We start from the raw sequence: 20,679 nt of genomic DNA, 5'->3' as shown, positions 1-20,679 counted from the left end.
GAAGTGAAAGTAAGGCAAGCGTGTCAATAGGATTATAGCACTCTTAGGTAATACCAACGGACCGGGCCGCCTGCTGTGTGAAAAGAAGAGAGACTTGTAAATAACCTGAAATTAGTGAGTGTGGTCAGTCATGGATGAATATAATTCTATGTGTGTGTGTGTGAGAGAGCATTTAATGGGTCATCCTGAAATAAAACAGAGTAATTAAACAAACGTGTTTTATTCGTAAGAGTATCATGATATACTGTGGTTACATCTTCCAAAAGGACTAATACGCACATTTATTGCTACTGTTCTTACAATTATATTATTCTTCGTATAATTTTATATATTAGGCATTGTATTTGGTAAAAGAAACCCCGTGAAACGTTAGTAGAACGCTCGAAAGAACTTCATCCTCTCCTCGACTGTACCAGTTCCGAACAGGCAAAACCCAGGAATTTCCCACGCCATGCCATTCTCTTATGTAATTTTATAATGTTCCTTTTCCTACTTGTTCTTTGTAGTGTAAAAAAAATAATTGGCTTTACGTCGCACCGACACAGAAAGGTCTTACAGCGACATTGGGATAGGAAAGGGCTAGGAGTGGGAAGGAAGCGTCCGTGGCCTTAACTAAGGTACAGTCCCAGCATTTTCCTGGTGTGAAAATGGGAAACAACGGAAAACTATCTTCAGGGCTGCCGACAGTGGGGCTCGAACTTCATTGTAGTACGGGTCATGGATGCACAATTTCAGAATCCTCCATTCCAGCTTCAGGGCCGCTTCATGACATTCTCCTTACGTATGGCGTGCAATTTACGTAACCTGGTTGTTATACTATTCAATTTCAGTTATCTCGATTATCATGATGTAACATTTTTATTACTTCTTTCATTTCTGGAAGTTTTCTTTGTTGTGAGTATCCTCGGTTGGAGGATTTATTATCGTTATCCTTCTTAACTTTTCTTACCTCGCTAAAATTGAGATGAGGTGGTGGGAATTAAAAGTATATTCCACTCCGAAAGTACTTGCACACACCTGATTTGTTTTATCTGTGCGTTTTGCTATGTAATTACTTACATAATTTAGCTTTTCCCCTTCATTAATTTTTGTAATGTCCTCCCACTTTCTTCTTTTATCTCTAATGTATTCTTAAGTGGCATTAAGAGATTCGTAATAAAAATGCTCCCCTCTTCCATAACTGACATATCGATACCAAGTTTTCTTCTTAAGTGGAACTAAACTAATCTTAAATACTGGGTTCGTCTGGGGCATGACATTGTATGAAAGTGAAATATGGTCAATAACTAGCTCAGAAAGAACAGAAGTTTTTGAAACAGAAGAATATTGAAGAATGTGAGATAGGTTGATTGAATCACAAATGAAGAGAGGAGGACGATTTGGTGAATTTTGACCAGAAACCTAGGGTTTGTTCAGTTAGTTTTAGAGTTACTTGAGGTGGACGTTTTTATTGGCACTCTTTATGTGGCGTATAGTATATATCCATAACTCATGCACACATGTTGTTGTTCTATGTAGGCATAGATCTATAAATAAATAAATAAATAAATTTTAAAAACTTATTTTTAACACTGAGAAAATAGAACGTAAAATCATGAGGAGTATTGCCTATATATATAAAATAAGAGTTTTGTCTGTACATTGCTCAGAATTTGAAAAGAATGGTATTTCTGTATCGGTCATGTGCATAGTAACAAGAAAATGTACTTTTTACTTTTCCGTAATTTCTGTCTGTCTGTCTGTATGTATGTATGTATGTATGTATGTATGTATGTATGTATGTATGTACACGCATCACGAGAAAACGGCTGAAGAGAATTTAATGAAAATCGGTATGTAAAGCCCTACAATTTAGGCTATAAATCATTTTATTCACGCTGAGTGAAATGGTAGTTTAGGGGAAGGCCTTAAATTTAATTATCGAATATTTATATTATTAGCAGTCCTATCGATAAATAATATATAACTAAAGTTATATAGAATTCAGTTTCCAATCATTTATGTCTTATACATTTTTACCGTACCAGCTCTGATAACACAGATATTAATGAATTTGTATTTTTGTTGCTAAGTCCATATCAACGCCGAGCCACGATAAAATGGGTTAACAGAATTTAATGAAAACCGCTATATAGAGTCGGGGAATAAAGAAACTACAGTATAAGCTGTAAATAATTTTATTTTCCCGAGATGAAATGGTAGTTTAGGGGAAGGCGCCTGAAATTTAATTTTTAAATACCGGTACCTATGTTATTGGTGCTATCGAAAAGTACGGTACTACATAGCAAAAGTTATAGACAATACAATTTCCGATCATTTATGTTTCATTCAGTTTTAATGTACCAACTATGATAAGAGTGGTATTTCAAAAGGCTTACAATATCCAAAGCGCATAACACTGATCAACAATAACTTTACATTGTTTGTTGTGATGTTCTTCGTACCGCTCAACTCCGATAGATGGGATTACTGGTGCGTACCGACTATAACAGCCTGATCGAACATTGGCGGGAAATAGCTAGGGAGTTGGAAAACTTTCTTCTTTAGCATGCCACTCCTCTGGTTCATACATTTTCTGATACTGCAGGTACGTAACACACTGGTTCATCATAGCATTCGTGCTATTCAATCCCTACTCTGAGGCACTGATTGGAATGAGTAGTGTGCATATTTGATGGAATAATGACAGAGGAGTGTTGATGGCAGTCTGCGACCTGGTTGTTCCAGCTCTGGAACTTTGGACTGTTAAATCGGCACCGTAGTACTGTTCGTTGAAAGTTAGAAAATGTGCGGTTTTTCATTTGATCGAGTATTTTATATGATAACATTGCTTTCAATCGCTACATTCCTATTGACGTTTTTGTAATGACCTGTGTTGAATTCAGTTAGGAAAACCACCAAGTCAGTCTTTCTGAGAATCCCGCAGCGAAGCACGGGTACATTAGCTGGTAGGCTCTAAACTCGCAGGCAAACAATACAGACTGAGAAACAGACAAGAACTCAAACAATGCACGGACATTCGCAGTGATAATGGATAACGCACATTGAGATTTGAGGGACACATCAACAGATAGACTTACAAAACATATAGAGTTAAAATGAACATTCGGCTATAGACGTCAGTCCCGATTCGCATACAATAAATATGTAATCAAAATTTCGCTTATAGTGACCTGCCACTTCATTTATAGTGAACACGAAAATTACAAATTCAAAGAATACTATTTTATAAAGTACACTGCAGTCTAAAATAATGTATTTTTCTGCTTAAACTTAGTTTCTTCTTCTTTCGGTGCCTATCCGTTTCGGATGTTGGCGATCATGATGGCTATTTTCGTCTTGTTTGTGGTAGCGCGGAACAGTTCAACTGATGACATATTGCACCAGCCTCTAAGATTGTCAAGCCAAGATATTCTTCTTCTTCCAGGACCTCTTTTGCTGTTGATTTTCCCCTGGAGTATTTTTTGGAGTAGGTTGTATCTATCTGTGTTGCGCATTATATGTCCCAGATACTGCAGCTTTCTTGATCAACTGAGGTGTTGTGTTCATCCTTCTCATTACTTCCACGTTTGTAATTCTCTGGGTCCAAGATATTCTCAGGATTCGCCTATAAAGCCATGTTTCAAAGGCCTCCAGCTTCTTCTCTGTGTTTTTATTTAAGGTCCATGTCTCTACACCATATAAAAGAACAGAAAATACATAACAGTGCAGAAGTCTGATTTTAGTCCCTAAAGTTAGATTGTGGCTTTTAAACACATTACTCATTTTCTGGAACACACTTCTTGCTTTTCCAATGCGTACCTTGACTTCTTGTGAGCAATCCCAGTCTTCATTTATTGTGGTTCCAAGGTATGTATATTGTTTTACCCTTTCTATACTCTTTTGATTTATAACCAAGTTTATTCCGGAAATATTTTCCTTACTTATAACCATGAGTTTTGTCTTTGCGGTGTTTATTTCAAGCCCGTATTGGCTGCTGACTCTTACAATTCTATCCATTAGTGATTGTAGCACTTGGATAGTATTAGCAAATACAATTGTATCATCAGCATACCGGATGTTGTTTAATCTCACTTAGTTTACAGAAAGAAAACGTTCTCTTCTTCCTTCTTTTGCTAAAATTACGTACAGGTGGGGCTCCGGGAGGCGAGACGAAAGACCCATCCTACTAATTTCCGGACGAAACACAACCTCTCGTTGGGAAAAGGCTGAAATTCCCTGACCTCCGTGCCATACATTCTGTTAAGAGGATGGTTGCCTAGTTGTACCTTCTCTTAAAATAATAATTATCACCACCAACGTCCGGGTCCATGGCTAAATGGTTAGCGTGCTGGCCTTTGGTCACAAGGGTCGCGGGTTCGATTCCCGGCAGTATCGGGAATTTTAACCATAATTGGTTAATTTGATTGGCACGGGAGCTGGGTGTATGTGTCGTCTTCATCATCATTTCATCCTCATCACGACGCGCAGGTTGCCTACGGGAGTCAGATCAAAAGACTTGCATTTAGCGAGTCGAACTTGTCTTTGGACACTCACGGCACTGAAAGCCATACGCCATTTCATTTCATTTCATTAACACCACCAACATAAAAAATTCTGTTCTTGTCAGTGTATTCACCATACCGGACACATCTGGGTCACCGGGTGAGGAAGAACAAGAGCCGTTCAATGAACGCTTCTGCCTGTGTCCTCCTTCATTGTCTTCTAAGTAGATTATAATTAAAACAGTAAGGCAGCTGCAAAATTTGAACAAACTTCTTCGAGGCTCAATAACCGTAAGTACAGTGAATGACAATGATTTTTTTCTTACTGAACAAATTACAGCATATTATTACTAGAACAGTGTTTATAATAATATACTTCTTGTTTTCCACGGTATTTTTAAGACAATAAACATTTGTGTCACTTGTTTATTTAATTCAGCCTGGAGGAAGATTTTCTGTTATGGTAATGGAATGGCGTATGGCTTTCAGTGCCGGGAGTGTCCGAGGGCATGTTCGGTTCGCCAGGTGCAGGTCTTTTGATTTGACGCCCTTAGGGGACCTGCGCGACGTGATGAGGATGAAATGATGATGAAGACGACACATACACCCAGCCCCTGTGCCAGCGAAATTAACCAATTATGGTTAAAAATCCCGAACCTGCCGATAATCGAACCCGCGACCCCTATGACCAAAGGCCAGCATGCTAACCATTTAGCCATGGAGCCGGACTCTGTTCTGGTGAACTTCGGCTATCGTAATCGAAATATTTGAGTCCGTAGAGAGATTTACTTCCGGCGAATTCTATGACAACAGGAATAAAGCAAAATATTCAGACACCATGAAATCGATCGGCGAAATTCATTTAGCTGAAATCACACAAGGGGGCGTCCATACCAGCGAGATCTTTAGATCCGAAATTAAGAATGGCACGTTGATGTAAATCACAAACAGAAGAAAACGACTACAACTTGGTGCAAAGAGAGAAATGAACGCCACATGAAAATAACGAAAGAAATATGGGCACAAAATAACCCCTCTTAAGTACTTTATGTGGTCGTAAATAGGCTTATTTGCAAATAGTAAAAGAATAATATCTATTAGACTGAACTAGAAAGCTTGCTCAGAAACAATGAATAAGAAAAATAGTCAAACCTTTGAAATTTCCAGATGAATTGCAACTGAATCGTAATCTAAACTGAGACATTGTTCCTGATCCACAGCGTATAAGTAGAAGATAACAGCAATCTCTAAAAGATAACAAAGTTACAAGATGAGGAAAGCACAAGGGTTGAAATGCTGTGATAACACTGTGATAGTTCCTTTGCGGATTAGATGCTCTAGATATTGACAATGTCTCACTTAACAGAGCGACAAATATCAAGATAGAAATATGAACACGTCATACGATAATCACAATGACATTGCAGAGGAACTGCGGAGAGGACTTATCTATTTGAAAATGTGGAGGTATCCAGACTATGTTTCTTTCTCTCTCGATGTTACTTCACTTGTCACTTCTTTTCTCCTTTCCATTACTTATATTGACTTGTCTGTGTTCGCCCTTTGTTCCTAACACTTGTATTGTCTCTTCCTCTTCCAGTGTTTATCTGGTTTTCTTTTCATCGGACACTTTCCACATCAACACTTAAGATGAGTGCTGATGTCCGCCCACCTGATAAGGCATTCCTCTGTGGGTAGAAGAGGTCACTCACGGAACTCCCTGCCTGCCGTCAGAAGAGCCCCATGGGCTCTTAACTTGGGAGCGTGGGTCTGAGGACCATGGGGCCCTTAACTGAGTCCTGGTATCGCTCCCACTTATTTGTGCCAGGTTCCTCACTTCCTACTATCCTATCCGACCTCCCTTGGCCAATTCTGGTTCTTTTCCGACACCGATGGTATTAGGTTGCGAGGCCTAGGGATTCTTTCATTTTCACGCTTTTCGTGCCACTTGTCTTTCTTTATCCGATACCTTCATTTTTTGAAATGTCGGTCCCTTTCCATTTTTTCGTTCTGATTAGTGTTAATAGAAGATGATTGCCTAATTGCTTCTTCTTCTTATTATTTATCTGTTTACCCTCTAGGGTTGGTTTTTCCCTCGGACTCAGCGAGGGATCCCACCTATACCGCCTCAAGGGCAGTGTCCTGGAGCTTCAGACTCAGGGTCGGAGGATACAACCGGGGAGGATGACCAGTACCTCGCCCAGGTGGCCTCATCTGCTATGCTGAACAGGGACCTTGTGGGGGGGGGGGGGAGATTGGAAGGCAGAGGGAAGGAAGCGGCCGTGGCCATAAGTTAAGTACCTTCCCGGCATTTGCCTGAAGGAGAAGTGGGAAACCACGGAAAACCACTTCCAGGATGGCTGAAGTGGGAATTGAACCCACGTCTACTCAGTTGACCTCCGGAGGCAGAGTGGGCTACGTTCCAGTACCACTTTTAAAATTTCGTGGCAGCGCCGGGAATCGAACCCGGGCCTCCAGGGGTGGCAGCTAATCACACTAACCACTACACCGCAGAGATGGACTCGCCTAATTGAACTTCCTCTTAATACAATAATCACCACCACTTTCTTGGTCGTCTTGTTTTCTCCCGACCTCGACCGTGCTAGATTTGTGAGGTGTAGGGTGTCTTTTAGTTTTACGCTCTGAATGGCCATACCTTCATTATTTGAAGGATCAGAACTCTTCCTTTTTTCGTCTCATTAGTATTAATAGAGGGTGGTTGCACAACTGTACTTCCTCTTAAAACAATAATCACCGCCACCATCTGGAATTAATAAACAATGTATTGTTTGTGTACTTCACTACGACGAGAATACTCCTATCACAAAAAAGAGTTTTATTGAACAAGAAATTGTTAAAATGTTCAAATGAGAAGTACTTGAGAAATCTTAAGCTTATACTAATTTGTTTATAATAAATATTTGCACTGGTATTTTATAATTAATTAGCTGATATATCCTTGATTTCTTCTTTCATTTAATAATGTTCTGCGCTGTTTCGTTTTCGCACTATAAGGTAAAGAAATCAAAGTGTTCCTTACTTGCCATCTTGAAATCTGACAACCCTGCCATTACTACCTCCTGATATACCTGGGGAGCATAAGAGAGCTTGTCACGGGCTGAGAAGAAATGGATAAAATATACTGCCGGACGGAGCTATCTCCAAATTGGCTTGTTTTCCGATTAACTTTTCTGTATGGGAGTGAAAGCTGGGTGGGTCTAAGGATACGTTCTTCATAAGTTGGAAATAACAGAATGATTGCTGATACAAACATGCGGGAAGAATATACTGCACCACAGTGAGCTTTAGCTCAAGTGCCTTGACAAATAAACAAAAGAAAAAAGGAAAGAAAGTGTTTTCTCCAAATACTGAGAGTCGATCGATAGAATGTACATGTGATAAATCCAATGTAGTATTAAATTTGTTAGTGAATATCATTATACTGATAGGAGAAAAGTGTATTATTGTACTAGTGTAAATATTATATTCACAATTGTTTATCTTTTCTTCCTTTTTAAATAACTTGAGTTGTGCAAGATAAAATATTTGATTTTCTCACTGGATGGTCCTAAACTCATCTTATCAAAAAGACAAATTTAATTTATTGATGTTCTACTAATTATCAGGGCCAGACTTACTAAATGTAACGGAGATATGCAACAACACGTATCTGCACGATTCATCACAAATGTGACTTAATTCATGGCTCTAATTTTATCGCGAAATCTCGCGAAAATTGATCGTTTCTGCGGAAACGTTCATTTTTACCATAAAAACGAAAACCAGCATTTTTGTTAAAATTTATTTTCAGGAAATATGTTCATTTTGAAGATGTTGGCAGCAAAGGAATTAGAAATCATTTGTGAAGGTACATTAACCCAAATGTCTATTATTCTCATTTATGTTCTGTAGGACCATCGATGACAAGGTTTCCCTAATCCCCAATCCCTTCGAAAATTTCGAACATTTCGTTTATTTAGAAATACATTCGTTTTTAAGTGTTGTTCATTAGCATGAACCGTATGGCATGACCGTGTGAACATCTATTTTCTTGGGTTTCTCCTTCAACTCCAGAATTTATTTATTTATTCTGACCCAAAGCATTCTAAGTTTTCCAAATGACACAGAATATTACACAGTAAATCTTTTTAATGAAAGATTATAAATCAGATTAATTTTAAAAAATAATATAGATTATAATTAATCGTGTTAAATGACATAAACTCCATACAAATGATGTCGAAGAATTGAGACGGAGTATTTAATTATTGAGACGACTACCTCATCTTGCAGATTTCTCGAGAGATGATATTTTTGTCGCCATGTCACGAAAGATTTGGGAATTGTTCCCCTCACGGCAAAGAAAAGTCCAGTTACAGTAGGCCCTAATTACAGAATATTATTTTCCGAAGGTTATAAATGTCGTAAATGTTACGTCTTGTTAAAATCATTAATTAATTTAATAACATTGTATATAAATGTACGGCACTATAATAATAATTTAATAATTTCGTGTGGCTATTTCTAGCCGAGTGCAGCCCTTGTAAGGCAGACCCTCCGATGAGGGTGGGCGGCATCTGCCATTGGTAGGTAACTGCGTGTTATTGTGGTGGAGGATTGTGTTATGTGTAGTGTGTGAGTTGCAGGGATGTTGGGGACAGCACAAACATCCAGCCCCTGGGTTATTGGAATTAACCATTGAAGGTTAAAATCCCCGACCCGGCCGGGAATCGAACCCGGGACCGAAGGCCAGTACGCTGACCATTCAGCCAACGAGTCGGACATGTACGGCACTAAAAAATTATCACGAAATTCTCACGAAATTACTTCCATATTATATCATTCACGAAATTTGTAAAACATTAACATGGAAAAAACCCGGCCCTGCTAATTATATTTATAATTCCTCAATAGACGGCCCTCTGACCTCAGATTTGAATGTATGGTAATACAATTAAATGAGTGAGACTTATATTCTGAAAAACTGCACGGTTTTGGCTTTTCCTGAAAACTCACTGATGGTAGATAGACGAGTTTTGGAATGGACCGCCTCATGTAAGCTACCCCCCCCCCCCCAATTCCACCTAACCACTAAAACAGACTCAACTCGCCAACGACCGAATGTAGAGCATATGTTCATAGGAACTGTTTGTATTTTTAGGGTATACTATCTATCTCCTCATTACTTCCCACATGTTTGTAAATACTATGTATTAAAAAAGCAGGCCCTTTTTCTTCTTCTTATGACCGTGTCATTTGAAAAGTCTCATTTTTACGACTTTGACATCTGCCCCATTACTCCCCAATTCGTTCTGTGTTGCTCCTTTCACTCCTGTGTCCATGCCTGTCCTGTTTTTAGCTTCGGCGGTAGAATAAAACGCGACTAAAAGGGGATCCAGGTGCTCTTAACTTGGGAGCATGGGTTAGCGACCATGGGGCCCTTACCGGAGTCCTGGCATTCCTTCCACTTACTTGTGCCAGGCTCCTCACCTTCATCTATCCTATCCGACTTCTCTTGGGCAACTCTTGTTCTTTTCCGACCTCGACGGTATTAGGTATAGAGGTCTGGGGAGTCTTTACGCCCTTCGTGGCCCTTGTCTTCCTTTGGCCGATACCTTCATTTTTCGAAGTGTCGGGCCTCTTCCTTTCTTTCCCCTCTGATTAGTGTTAATAGAGGATGGTTGCCTAGTTGTACTTCCTCTTAAAACAATAATCACCACCACCACCACTTCTTGGAGTTGGAGTTTCTTCTTGAATGGAACATCCCGCTGGGGTTAGGGGTGGTAGAATACATCCATGGTATCTTCTGCCTGTCATAAGAGATGACTGAAAGGGGACCAAGAGCTCTCAACGTGGGAGCGTGGGTTGGCGACCACGGTTTATCTAGCTGAGTCTGGCACTGTTTCCACTTACTTGTGTCAGGCTCCTTACCATCTTTCATATCCTTGGTCAATTCTTGTTCTTTTCCGACCCCCTCGGTATTGGGTTTTCGATGCCTAGGGAGTATTCATCGACCCTTCGTATTATTATTATTATTATTATTATTATTATTATTATTATTATTATTATTATTATTATTATTATTATAGATGTGGCAGTACAAAGAAAGTAGTGGGAATTGATTTAAAATTTCTTATTTTATTGTATAAACATTATATTTTTTGTTACATTCATTATCATTGTGTCAGCAAAAAAGAAGAGACTTTTGATTGGAGAAAATAAAAGTAAATGTAATTGGTGAATGTGAAAGCCGAAGGTGAATTCTGCATTTTGACTGGTTTTCTTTGGTGGTTGCACGATTTACTGTTTATCGATCTTACCCCGCTTCTTCGGTGGGAGCGAGGTAGCATTTTTGACTTTGATCATCTGACTATCTTAGCGAGCGGACGTGTATGTGGGAAATCCGGCCTCAGGGTAAGCATCGTTTCTTCCTTTATTTCGATTTTAACTTCATTCAGTTGTGATAATTTACTTTTTTCTTCTTACACAGGAGTTCGCCCTCGATTTTCACATTCACCGCTATTATTGTCAAAATAGCTTTCCACTTAATTTGTTCAGAGAGGATGATTACTTAGTTGTACTTCCTTTCAAAACAAGAATAATCACCACCACCATCTGAGCTATACAGTTTGTTTGGAGACAATACACTTTTTCTTTACCTTTGGTATTACGTTGTAATTATACCTCGGGTTTGCCTCCCGGTATTTCTGTGTCACCGTTCGTACGTACGGAAAATCTATGCACATTATTTGAAGTGTTTTAGATAATGATGCAAGTTTACTGTACCTCTGTGTTTGGTTTAATTTCTATATTTGTTTGTGTAGAATGGGCCAACCATTCATTTTAGTCGACATACATCGTCAGATTAGGGTTTCTATAGGTTTGAATTTAGTGATTAAATTTCTTTTAGTGCACTGCGTATGTCTGCAGGCATGCCTAATAACTCTTTAATTTCTCTTTGTAAAAGTCTTTCACGTTTTGAGTTTCTTATTTTGTCTCTCTTTAAAAAATAAATAAATATTGTAATTCAAGGGCAATTACCCTCTCCGTTTTATTTCATACCAAAAGGCTACGTTCTATTACCTCTCAGGGTTCCATGCCGCTTTCCACATCCATTCTGTAGTTGTCATGTTTCCTAACCTGTTTGTTTACATTTTGCGATGTGATGCATTAGTTGAATCTAAGTTGTTTTTTTTTTTTACAAAGGTTAACATTTCATTTATTATTATTATTATTATTATTATTATTATTATTACATTATTATTACAAGGGAATGGACCACTAAGGAACACGCTACAACATTTCTTTCTCTTCGTGCGAAATTTTCTCTGTGTCCAATACTCCTTCATGCGTTCGCTGGCTTGCTTCCGTTGTTCATCTGTCCAGGCTCTTCCGGTCTTCCTAGTTCTTCCTGCGGCTTGAACACCTTCCAAATTCTTCACTGTGTTCCTAAAAGTATTCCTTTCTAACAGCTGGTCTTCCAAGATGCTTAACCTTTCCATATCCTTCTTCGTTTCCTTAATCCATACTGCAGTGGTCTTTTTTATCCAGAAGTAATCAAATATCTGTTTGGTAAGTCTGTTTGCGTTCATTCTGCATAGATGTCCAAGAAACGCCAGCCTCCTTTTCTTCATGGTCTCTGAGATTCTTTCCACCTTCTGGTAAACTTCTTTGTTACTCCAAAGTTTCCATCCGCTTTCAGTTTGGACAGCTCCCGTAATTTTTCTGAGTATTCTTCTTTCCAGAACCTCTAGCTTCTCCAGCTTGTAGTTCATGGACAGGCATTCACTGGCATACAGGCATTCTGTTTTGACCACGGTGTTGTAATGTTTTAATTTGGAATTCCAGGATGAGCACTTCTTTTTGTAGATGTTTTTTGTCAAGCCATATGCTCTCTCCATTTTTGAGATCCGATCTTCCACTGCAGCTTTTTCTAGTCCATTCTCATGTAGGGTCTCACGAAGGTACTTGAACTTCTTGACCCTTTCTATCCGTCCTATCTCTGTTTCCAGGAATTTTGGTCCATCTTTGTTCGTCATGAATTTGGTCTTTTCTGCTGAGATCCTCAGTCCTGTTTGGCTGGCGATTCTTTCCAAGAGGTTTATCTGGATGGTTGCGACCTCTGGACTTTCTGATAGTATGGCAAAGTGTAATCAGCCGTCCGCCCCTGTGGTGTAGTGGTTAGCGTGATTAGCTGCAACCCCCGGAGGCCCGGGTTCGATTCCCGGCTCTGCCACGAAATTTGAAAAACGATACGAGGGCTGGAACGGGGTCCACTCAGCCTCGGGAGGTCAACTGAGTAGAGGTGGGTTCGATTCCCACCTCAGCCATCCTCTAAGTGGTTTTCCGTGGTTCCCCACTTCTCCTCCAGGAAAATACTGGGATGGTATCCCTTCTAATCTTCCCATCCCTCGCCAAGGCCCCTGTTCAGCATAGCAGGTGAGGCCTCCTGGGTGAGGTACTGGTCATCCTCCCCAGTTGTATCCCCCGACCTAGGGTCTGAAGCTCTAGGACACTGCCCTTGAGGCGGTAGAGGTGGGATCCCTCGCTGAGTCCGAGGGAAAAACCGAACCTGGAGGGTAAACAGATTAAGAACGAATGAAAACTGTAATCAGCCAAGTACGGTTACACTTATTATTATTTACGGTAGTTAGGCCTATGTAAAATTATAGGCCTACTACTTTAATTTGTCAGACAACATAACGAAAAGAAGAAGAAGAAAACCATTGGAGAGAAAGAGACAGCGAAATAGTAATCGCGGCAAAAGATGGAGATTTTCCCTCTAACAGTAGGTACCAGTCACTCTATATCTTACCGGTGGTATCAGAGCAGAATTCTTACGTCGTGAAATGAAGATTAATTGTACTTACGTCTTCTCTGACCTCCCTTCAACCTGCAAGATCCTATGGCCTCTCTCTGTGAAAGTCAGAAAGGGGACGATCACACCGCAGTCCTTTCAGCTGTCCTCAGTCTGTTAGGAGTTTGAATAAGCTACCCACTTCAACTCCCAGGACGTCAGAAAGGTTCTGCGAAGCTGAGAATGATAACACTAGCAGGCACGTTCAGGCGTGCCAGCATCTCACAACATGGCCAGAAGGTCGTGGATAATGTACAGCTTCTAGCTAATAAGGCGAAACTACAGCTGTCGGGTCGCCAATTTCGTTCAAATTTTGGATCAAACTGGTTGGTAGATGAAGAGTGGGTCTCTGCTCATAAGTGGCCACGGCTGGTCCGTGGTCCAACAGCTCTGCACTCTGACCGGCCAACCGAGCAGAGGAGGGGTGGCCACGGCTCTACCGTGACTCTACGCCTCTGTATTCGGGAGACGGGAAAGGGCTGGACCTCACGGCTGGTCCCTACCATCGGCTGTCCTGAGAATGGTTTTCCGTGGTTTTCCATTCTCCTGCACTAAGGCGAATGCTGGGACAGTTCCTAGTATAGGTCACTGTCGCTAACACCCTCATCTTATCCAAGTATCTCCTTCACCATAAAAAAATCTTCCGACCTGAGAGATGGCACCACCGTTTAAGAGGCCCGCCTCCTCCTTCAGGGGAGGAATGAAAACATTTTAGTAGTAGTAAGCCTAATAGTGGGTCAAAATTTATCTGAAACACACCCCAGGGTTTGTACCATTGGCCCTTATTTAAAGAGAAATTAATAGTATTTTTAATTTACGTTGGACTCACTGGAGAAGATTGCCCAGTGAGGAATGATTTAGGAAGCTTGTTGAGTGAATGACATGTCGATTCCGACAAGTTGTTCAAGCCGATGGATACTAGACGCGGTATTAAGTCATGTTCAAAACAGTCTTTCTCAGCACTAACATAATTAAACGTACAATGCCAGATTTCGTAATGAATAGAAGTATCCACGTACTTGGTTAACGCAACACTGTAAAAGTTTAAACAGATGGTAATGCGTAGAGTAGGACTCGAACCCTGGTTCTCTCCGTGATAGGCTGGCGCTTCCTCGGAGCTAACTGGCACTACTAAAAACACTAATACAGTAGCCTAAGGCTATTCCCCGCTTAGCGCGACACGTATTTACACCTCTGAAACAGTCCATCGAGGGCTCAGTGATACTACGCGCTTATTGCAAGCATTCCGAGTGGAAATGCAAAGACTGTTAGTATGGTGCAATTGCGCAATAGAGTAACGCAGTCCAGTAAGAGAAAAGTGCCGATACCAGTATTTGAATCCCGGATCTCCTGGTTGATAACCAAGAACCTTTGCCCGATACTAGAAGACGCCATGAAGAGCTTCACATCGACCTACACTTGGCAGGCGTGTCCCTCACTTCACATAATATTTATGTAAGCATTATGACAATTTCTCGTCCATTTCATTGTATTCTTGTATGTTATTCTGATATGCGAACACCTGTATTGTATAATGACAGTCAGATATTGTTAGGAACGCGTCGTTTATAACAATAAGCGAGTTGCATCAATTATTGTAACTGTACAGCCTCAACTGAGAACGATGATACCCAATACAGGACTTGTTTTCATTCATCAATTTTTGATTGTTCAACTGTACACATTTTAGAAAGAACTATTATTTCCGGACACCCTTAAATAAAGGTTACAGATCTCTTCGCATTGTTATGAGTGTACTTAGGGGTTGTAGTAAGGATGTAAAGGAGAGGCCATATAAGTCTCTGGTAAGACCCCAACTAGAGTACGGTTCCAGTGTATGGAACGGACAACACGGTTAGTTGATATGAGAACTGAAAGAGATCCAAAGAAAAGCAGCTCGATTTGTTCTGGGTGATTTCCAACAAGAGAGTAGGGTTACAAAAATGTTGCAAAGTTTGGGCTGGGAAGACTTGGGAGTAAGGAGACGAGATGCTCGACTAAGTGGTACGTTCCCAGCTGTCAGTGGAGAGATGGCGTGAAATTATTATTATTATTAATTTCGTGTGGCTATTTCTAGCCGAGTGCAGCCCTTGTAAGGCAGACCCTCCGATGAGGGTGGGCGGCATCTGCCATTTGTAGGTAACTGCGTGTTATTGTGGTGGAGGATAGTGTTATGTGTGGTGTGTGAGTTGCAGGGATGTTGGGGACATCACAAACACCCAGCCCCCGGGCCATTGGAATTAACCAATTAAGGTTAAAATCCCCGACCCGGCCGGGAATCGAACCCGGGACCCTCTGAACCGAAGGCCAGTACGCTGACCATTCAGCCAACGAGTCGAACATGGCGTGAAATGACATTAGTAGACTAATAAGCCTGAGTGGGGCTTTTAAAGGTAGGAAAGATCATAATATGAAGGTAAAGTTGGAATTCAAGAGGACAAATGAATGGATAAAAACCATAACGGTATAAGTAGCATTTTGGTTATTGAGAGAAAAAGGCATTTAAACATCTTAACACTCATATAAAGCATGCTATTTGTAGTTATACCACCCATCACTATTACCGCTATCACTTGTATCTCTTTGCTGGTGAAAAGATACATCCTCCCGGAGTTACATTCTGCACTAAACACTTTTTTTTAAATGTCACTTATACCGTTATGGTTTTCATCCATTCAAATTGAGGCAAATATTCATTTATAGGACGAGGAGTTAGGAATTGGAATAATTTATCAAGGGAAATATACGATACATTTCCAATTTCTTTAAAAACATTTAAGGAAAAGCTGGGTAAAGAATTGGTAGGGAATCTGCCACCCGGGAGACACCCCTGAATGCAGGTCATTGACTGATTTATTTATTTATTTATTTATTGACTGATTGATTGATTGATTGATTGATTGATTGATTGATTGATTGCGTCAAATGTAATAATACCAAATATCTCAGTTATTACACCTTGTTCGGTGAAACACAATATATTTCGTACACGTTATCGATAGGCCTATAGCCGACTGCACAACCCGGCTATCGCTGAACTTACAATATATAGTCTAGTTTCAAGGTACTCTCTTAAGCCGTTTTCCCGTGATGTCGCGAAAGAAGAGAAAAAGCATAAAAATTGAACTGATCCTACTTTTTAATTTTGTAGGGCCTATACCTAATCCAAGAAAAAAAGTATGGCGCAAATATATTTTTTTTTTTGCTAGTTGCTTTACGTCACACCGACACAGATAGGTCTTATGGTGACGATAGGATAGGAAAGAGCTAGGAGTGGGAAGGAAGCGGCCGTGGCCTTACTTAAGGTACAGCCCCAGCGTTTGCTTGGTGTGAAAACGGGAAACCGCCGGGCTGAGTGGCTCAGACGGTTAAGCCGCTGGCCTTCTAACCCCAACTTGGCAGATTCGATCCTGGCTCAGTCCGGTGGTATTTGAAGGTGCTCAAATACGACAGCCCCGTGTCGGTAGATTTACTGACACGTAAAAGAACTCCTGCGGGACTAAATTCCGATACCTCAGCGTCTCCGAAGACCTCAAAAAGTAGTTAGTGGGACGTAAAGCAAGTAACATTATTATTAAAACGGGAAACCACAAAAGAAATATTCAGGGCTGCCGACTGGTGGGTTCGAACCCACTATCTCCCGGATGCAAGGTCACAGCTGCGCGCCTCTAACCACACGGCCAACTTGCCCGGTCGCAAAGATGTCAAGTGTCCAAATACGGTACCGGCAGGCCTATTCAACTGTTATTTTATGGCACGTGCATAGCAGTAGAGTAGGCTATACTAGAGCCCGTCTGGTGGTCAAGTCTATATGGTGTGACTCCGTAGTTAGCCAGTTCGAGTACCGTTGGTCGAAGAAATGTCACCGGTACTCCTTGTGATAGCCAAAAGGCGAAAGACGGATGACCTCTCCTGGGCTATCGTGTTCCTGCAGTATGTTTTTAAATGACGCAAGCATGAAAAGTGTCTCTCACAGGAATTTTTTTATAGCAAAAGAATAGAATATGCAATTATATTACATAAGGAACCGGGCCCTCCCGGCCATCAACACAGTCGTGTTGGGCCGCAGCCCGCAGTCCGTCGCGTTCGACGCCTGACCGTCAGCACTTTTTTCGGAACTTATTAGCGTATTTTAATTATAATTGAGGATGGGGAGAAGGTAAAATTGAAGAATATTAAAAATTATTTCTGTCATACAATTTTTTGTTACGATCATTTTGTTTCATTGCGTTACATTAAACAGAGTAACGAATAACGTAGGTTATCATCATCATCATCATCATCTGTTTACCCTCCAGGTCCGGTTTTTCCCTCGGACTTAGCGAGGGATCCCACCTCTACCGCCTCAAGGGCAGTGTCCTGGAGCTTCAGACTCTTGGTCGGGGGATACAACTGGGGAGCATGACCAGTACCTCGCCCAGGCGGCCTCACCTGCTATGCTGAACAGGGGCCTTGTGGTGGGATGGGAAGATTGGAAGGGATAGGCAAGGAAGAGGGAAGGAAGCGGCCGTGGCCTTAAGTTAGGTACCATCCCGGCATTCGCCTGGAGGAGAAGTGGGAAACCACGGAAAACCACTTCCAGGATGGCTGAGGTGGGAATCGAACCCACCTCTACTCAGTTGACCTTCCGAGGCTGAGTGGACCCCGTTCCAGCCTCGTACCACTTTTCGAATTTCGTGGCAGAGCCGGGAATCGAACCCCAGGCCTCCGGGGGTGTCAGCTAATCACGCTAACCACTACACCACAGAGGCGGACAACGTAGGTTATCATCATCATCATCATCATCATCTGTTTACCCTCCAGGTTCGGTTTTTCCCTCGGACTTAGCGAGGGATCCCACCTCTACCGCCTCAAGGGCAGTGTCCTGGAGCTTCAGACTCTTGGTCGGGGGATACAACTGGGGAGTATGACCGGTACCTCGCCCAGGCGGCCTCACCTGCTATGCTGAACAGGGGCCTTGTGGAGGGATGGGAAGATTGGAAGGGATAGGCAAGGAAGAGGGAAGGAAGCGGCCGTGGCCTTAAGTTAGGTACCATCCCGGCATTCGCCTGGAGGAGAAGTGGGAAACCACGGAAAACCACTTCCAGGATGGCTGAGGTGGGAATCGAACCCACCTCTACTCAGTTGACCTCCCGAGGCTGAGTGGACCCCGTTCCAGCCCTCGTACCACTTTTCGAATTTCGTGGCAGAGCCGGGAATCGAACCCGGACCTCCGGGGGTGGCAGCTAATCACGCTAACCACTACACCACAGAGGCGGACCAACGTAGGTTATACTTGTTAATAATGTATTTCTATGTCTGCAACATTACGAAAATTTGGTTTTACATCAAAATCGGCAAATGGATCAATCTGAGATAAGGAACTGTAATCCGGAAACGATCGAGTCAAAAGGTAAGCAAAATTCTACTCATTTAAGTCCGTTTACTTGCACTAGTTTCACAAGCTGCTCCATTTGCAACAAATGTTCAAAATGGCGTCCCCCTGCGTTAATGCAGGCATGGCATCGTAACACAAAGTTCTGCCGTACCGGTTCGAATATCCCCGGTGTCGATTGAACAGCGTCGCAGGCATCAGTCTCTTCTGCTCGTCTCCCCCACTGCACTCTTAGCACATGTAGAGAACAGTGCAGTAGAGGGTATCAGACCGATTTTTACTTTAACTTTCTACTGCCGGCCGCAGTGGTGTAGTGGGTCCGGCGTTGGTCAACTAATCCCAAGTTAACGGGTTCAAACCCGATTGAGGTCCGTGGCTTTTAAGGGTGAAAAAATGAAGTGGCTTTTAGTGCCGGGAGTGTCCGAGGACATGTTCGGCTCGCCAGTTGCAGGTCTTTTGATTTGACCCCCGTAGGCGACTTGCGCTTCGTGATGAGGATAAACAATGATGATGGAGACGACACATACACCCAGCCCCCGAGCCAGCGAAATTAACCAATGATGGTTAAACTTCCCGGCAGGGACCCCTGTGACCATAGGCCAGTATGCTAACCACTTAGCCATCGACTCGGACGCTTTTAAGGGTGTTGAAGGTGACAACTCCATGTCGTTGGCTTCCGGCATGTTAAAGAACTACTTCGGGATGAAATTCCGACACCCCGGCGTCTGTTAAGAACGGACGAACGTTAAAAAAACTTGGATTATTAGTAACTTTTGACTCGAACGTTTCCGGAATACAGTTTCTTATCTAAAATTGATCCATTTGCCGTCCTCCTGCATCCCTGAAAGTTCGTAAAATCATCACGGATACACGCTGTAGGTCTATAATAACAGAGAAGGTAGAACACAGAATGTTAGCACCGGTATCTAAAAAGATCAATGCCGAAAACAATATAAGACTTGCAGAATATTCGCTCCTACAGTACTAGAAATAATCTGAAAATGGACAGTCTTCATTGAAGTCGAATCTGTATCACCTGTACCCTTAAATTAGAATATTATTTTGCTTAGTCACCTTCATTATGTATTACGTGTAAGGTACATTATGAGCTAACATTTATCTAATTATCAAGCTGCAATATTATTAACACTTTCCCTTATCTATTATCCTAAGCTAATACCTTGCATCCAACTCATTGTATCAAATTGGCTTACGATAAGCCTTAGTAAAACTTAGCTTTCAAAGTATTGTATCTTTTATAAATTAAGTTTCGATGCCAACTCACGCCAAAAATATAATACCTCGTTGTATGTCAGACGCTAAAAATTTAGGTCTGATTTTGTCAGCTTCAAACAACAAACATAATAAAAAATTCCTACATCAGCTGATTATAAACTGTTCACGTAACAACTCCAGTTTTGGTATCCGCTGTCGCTAGTGTGTTTAAACTTAAGACATGTAAAAACGTCATTCAGAAACAGCTGAACACAGGCTGACCTTGGAGGTGCCTAGGAAAGTAATTGCGGTAAATTAATACTAGCACATAGAGAAAGAAAGGGATGAAAATGTCCTTATAAATACGTACATCAATTATCAATTATCTAGCGAAAGAAGTCTTTTACCTCTGAATGAACTGGATAAAGTAAATAAATACCCAAACATCTTCGTGTCACATTCTAAAAATGCTGAAGCAAATAAATCAACGCAAGATATAACGAGAGAGCCATTGCAGTTTCATATTGTGGTTTAATCTCCAAAATTGGTTACTTAGTGAATTCGCTGTACCTACTTATAAAAAACAGGTGCTGTATCACTGGAAATACTACCGGTATGTATAGCACGAGTACAGTATTTTTAACACAATGGCATTATACTGTAGGCTAATAGAGTGCAATATTATTCTTAAGCTTAGATACTATGTGAATGTTCATAAACGACCGCTATCATTCATAGCTATTGATCGC

At 41.3% G+C, this 20,679-nt stretch overlaps 1 protein-coding gene across 3 annotated transcripts in view; it reads right to left on the bottom strand.

Moving 5' to 3' along the window:
• LOC136878704 (cyclic GMP-AMP synthase-like receptor) overlaps positions 1-20,679 on the bottom strand; it is a 134,392-nt gene that overhangs the window by 113,594 nt on the left and 119 nt on the right. Inside the window, exon 1 of one of the 3 annotated variants that reach the window (XM_068228907.1) lies at positions 13,355-13,482. The exons of 1 other annotated variant lie outside the window; for it this stretch is intronic. The gene's annotated coding sequence lies outside the window, so the exon portion shown is untranslated. Of the gene's footprint in view, positions 1-5,636; positions 5,681-13,354; positions 13,483-20,679 lie in introns of those variants that run through there. One more of the 3 variants, XM_067152133.2, reaches the window with a different exon arrangement.

This window comes from Anabrus simplex, chromosome 8, assembly GCF_040414725.1.
Source record: "Anabrus simplex isolate iqAnaSimp1 chromosome 8, ASM4041472v1, whole genome shotgun sequence".
NCBI lineage: Eukaryota > Metazoa > Arthropoda > Insecta > Orthoptera > Tettigoniidae > Anabrus > Anabrus simplex.
Note: the sequence above shows the minus strand (reverse complement) of the source record. Positions and strands in the feature narration are given on the sequence as shown.